Source organism: Tachyglossus aculeatus, chromosome 4 (genome assembly GCF_015852505.1).
Source record: "Tachyglossus aculeatus isolate mTacAcu1 chromosome 4, mTacAcu1.pri, whole genome shotgun sequence".
NCBI classification, from domain to species: Eukaryota; Metazoa; Chordata; class Mammalia; order Monotremata; family Tachyglossidae; genus Tachyglossus; species Tachyglossus aculeatus.
The window spans coordinates 126688978-126693126 of NC_052069.1; the positions used below are offsets into that span (position 1 = coordinate 126688978).

At 49.0% G+C, this 4149-nt stretch overlaps 1 long non-coding RNA gene across 1 annotated transcript; it reads right to left on the reverse strand.

The window, feature by feature from the left end:
• Nucleotides 1-335: 335 nt before the first annotated feature.
• On the reverse strand, nucleotides 336-2876 carry LOC119926529. The gene is made up of 3 exons (XR_005450341.1): nucleotides 2652-2876; nucleotides 727-822; nucleotides 336-561 (listed from the first exon to the last, which is right to left on the reverse strand). It is a non-coding gene; the product is annotated as an uncharacterized LOC119926529 (long non-coding RNA).
• Nucleotides 2877-4149: the final 1273 nt, after the last annotated feature.

Genomic DNA, 4149 nt, shown 5'->3' on the forward strand with positions numbered 1-4149 from the left:
CCCCTGGAACCGGGGCCAGCCTTGGTGCTGAGAAAGGAAGCCCTCCCTAGCACCTGACTTGCTCTCTTTCTTCATCCTTCCTCTGATCCTCACTTATAACAATGTCCATCTCCCCCTCTAGACCATAAGCTCTTTGTGGGCCGAGAATGGGTCTATTGTGATACTATACTCTCTCCCAAGCCCTTGGTACAGTGCTCTCCACACCGTAAGTGCTCAATAAATACGATTCAATGAGTGAACAGCATTCTCGCATCCTTAAGTCAACTGCATGATGCACATACGTACCCCACACAAACCCATAACCTCTAGAGAAGACCGCAGGTACCCCCCGGCAATGTAATATTTAGCCTCAAGGGAATGGCATTGTTGGATTGGGGGCAAGGTTTTGTTGTTAGCTCAATCTCTGGAGAGGGCTGGAGAGACATCCAGTGGGTATCCATCTTGCACAGTCAATATCCTCAGAGCTGCAGAGAACCCAAGCGGTCCATGTCCAGTGAAATGGCCGGCAAGTGATCCAGTGTGACCTAGTTTATTCTTTAGGCATTCTTTCCCTCATCTCCCCTGTGAACACAAGCGATCATTTGTCAGAAAAGAGGACCCAAATAACGTGAATGGTTTTAGGGTGCACTAGGTAGGGGTCTCTATCATAGTCACTCAGAGCCAACCAAGTCCAGACAAGTCCTTGGGGGAGCTTCCTGTTTGTTCCAGATAGCACTCAGCACTCACCTTAGCTCTCTGGGCCTCCTCTGAAGACATGGATAAGAAAATGCCCATCCCAGGGGTGAGACTGATGTTTCTCTACTGGTCCTGATCTGTGAACATCTGAAATAATAATAATGGCATTTGTTAAGCACTTACTATGTGCCAAGCATGGTTTTAAGTGCTGGGGTAGATACAAGGTCATCAGGTTGTCCCACGTGGGGCTCACAGTCTTCATCCCCATTTTACAGCTGAGATGACTGAGGCACAGAGAAGTGAAGTGACTTGCCCAAGGTCACACAGTTGACAAGTGGCGGAGCCAGGATTAGAACTCATGACCTCTGACTCCCAAGCCCGTGCTCTTTCCACTGAGTCACGCTGCTTCTAAATGGTGGAATTTGGATCCTACCCCTAAAATACACTTGAATTAATTAGAGAGCTTTCAGTCCACCCTGTATGTGGCAAACAGTAGCTATTAAGTACAATACAAGGAGACATGATCCCTACCCTTCAGGAGATGACAGTCTAGCAGGGGAAACAGGCAACCGTCATTATAGAACTTCTTTCTACTGGCAATGTTAGTGTTTAAGTGCCTAGCAGGTAAGAATTAGTGAATGCCCAAGTCTTTAGGCAATGACAGCATTCAAGTGGCAGTTTGGGGTGCGGGGGAAACAGGGTGGAGAGATGAAAGGTTAATCATGCACAGCCTCCTGGAGAAGATGTCATCTCAGAAGATCCTCAAAGATGGAAGGCAATGGTCTTCCACACGAGAAGGTTGGGGAGCAGTTTGAGGGAGGGAGAGGGAGGGAGAGGGAGGGAGAGGGAAAGAGTGAGGGAGAGAGTGAGGGAGAGAGTGAGGGAGATAGGGGGATAAGGGGAGAGAGTGGGGGAGAAGGGGAGAGAGGGGGAGAAGGGGAGAGAAATTTCCAGGACCAAAATTTTCTATGCCCCCTACAAAGACTCAGATTGGAGGCAACAGGATTCCAGAAAAGAAGGGGGTGGAGACAGACAGACACACAGACACACACACACTGGACACTGACTGTCCTCTCCCCTGGGAGCAACATGAAGCAGATAGAGAAAGGTCCCTTATCTAGGAAATAGAGATGTGCAAGGAAGATTCAATGAGTACTGTTCACTACTATGCTCTACCCTATGCACACTGGACCCCTGTGTACCCCAGAGACCCTTCCCCTGCAACTATCTGGCCTGTAGGTCTGATATTCCCAACTCCAGAGTTAGCACATTTGTGTATTGGACAGAAATTAGTTTCTAGTACGGTAGCTGCATTTTCAGTTCCCCAGCCTGTATGCTTGACTGTAAATGCAACTTATCCACTGCGCCTCACTGTGATTCTTAACCACTAACATCCATTTCCAAAAAATCCCCATAACTCAATTTCTCAGCAGATGATGAGATAGAGAGAATCCCTGCCTTACTCCTGACAAATCACCACCTACCTGGCTCCCCCAGAAGCCCATGTCAGACACAGAAGAGTCCCTTTCTATGGCACCTAAGGATGTGCAGGGTGATTGAGAAGACAGAATTTTTACTCATCTATAGAATTAAGGGGCCCGGGTCTTCAGTCCCACAGTCAAGTCAAACAGAACCAGCACCTTCCACAGAGCCCCAGACCCATTTTCCAGAACCAGCTTCTGTCAACAATGGCATCCACACCCACCCACACCTTCCCTTTGAGGTAGCAGCACCTTCCCATGGCTCCATCTCAATGGCTGGACAAGTCTGAGAACTGTCCAGACTGTCCAAACTATGGAGGGATGATCCTCAAAGTCAGGGAAATGCACTGAGCTCCCTCTGTAGAGCAATTAATAGCTAGTAAGAGTCTCCCCTCTGTCATCCAACCCCAACCGGTGCACAACCAGATGTTGAGGCTGAGGGACTTCGTTGTGGGTCTCAGAGCTGTCTAGACAAGGAGCTAGGAAGAGACTCACTGTAAAGGTCTCCTCTGGCAACACAGGATTCCGGAGCATCTCTCCGAAGGAGGTGGGGTATAATTGGAGCTCCACCACTGGTCCTTGTTGATGCACATCTGAAACCTTGGCAAGGACACCTGGATTAGTGATCCTGAAGGTCTGCGTTTTTCAGTGTGCCTTCTATCTAAAGCTGAAGACCACATTTAAATTGCCAGATGCTAATGTCTCCAAGAGGAACAGTGATCTTGAAGCTGGAGAGAAAAGGGTAGGGTTTCAGACTTTTTTTTAAACCAGGTATTAAGTTTTCCCTCCTCCCAGTGACCCTGACACCAGGAGATGAAGTCTACAGACCTAAACAATCAGTCACATATAAGTTTAAGATAAAACTCTGTTCTACTAATACTTGACCAACCCCCTCCAAATCTGTTAGCCCAAGAGGTGCTTGTACTCCCAGGACTGGAGGTTCAAACTGAACAAAATTCAGTTTGGGATTCAATGCTGGCACTCCATGCACCCTCTCCACATCTGTGACAACTCAGTCTCACTACTCTGCTTTTCAGAGAGGAATGGAGTAGATACACTGATCATCTTCCTGCCTGACTCTGGACACTAAACTCCCAGAAGCCACTGCTGCCAGGTCAAGACAGGTCCCTTTTCCAGGGCCTGAGGATGTGCAGGTCGACCCTGCAGACAGGATTGTGCATGCAGGGAAGTTTAACCCAGCTACAGAATTAAGGGCCCTGGGTCTTCTCAGTCCCACAGTCGAGTCAGACAGAACCAGTTCCCTGAACAAAGTCCCAGGTCCTGTTTCCAGAACCAGCCTCCATACCTAGAGTGGCAGCCTTGTCTTGACTATCCTTCCTCAAAAGCTTAACCCCTTCACACACATGCGGACACGCACACAGAAAAATCCTTCCCTTTGTGGTGGCAACATGGTCCACAGTTCAATCTCTCACTGGAGGGGCAAGTCTGGGGATTGACTTGACTGTGCCCACATTGCAAGGGGATGGTCCTCAAGGCCAGGGCAACACATTCAACTGCATCTGTGTGGACAGAAATAGCTGGTCAGATTCCATCCTTGATACTCCTACCACAAGCTGTGCACTGTGGGACCTCTGTCTTTGTCTGAATCTGAGTCAGCAAGACATGGAGCCAGCAGGGATGTGGGCAAAAACTTGGGACTCACCACAAAGACCTCCTCCGGGGGTCTGGAGGAGGAACCTGGAGCATCCCCCTCATAGAAGTCGATTGTTACTGGAGCTTCTCCATCCACCCTGGCTGAAACCCATATGAGGTTGAGGAAACTGGCCCCGGAAGACACATGCGGATTAGTGAGCCTAGGTCCTCGTCTGTTACTGAACACCTCAGCCTCCAGGAACATCATTTCTCACAGCTACAGAGAGGTAAGGAGTGGCAGACAACGTAGTTTTTGGGGTTTTTATTTTTTGGGGGGGTGGGGGAGCACATACTGACCACCACAACTAAGCTGACAGAGCAGAGGCTTGGGAAACAGAGG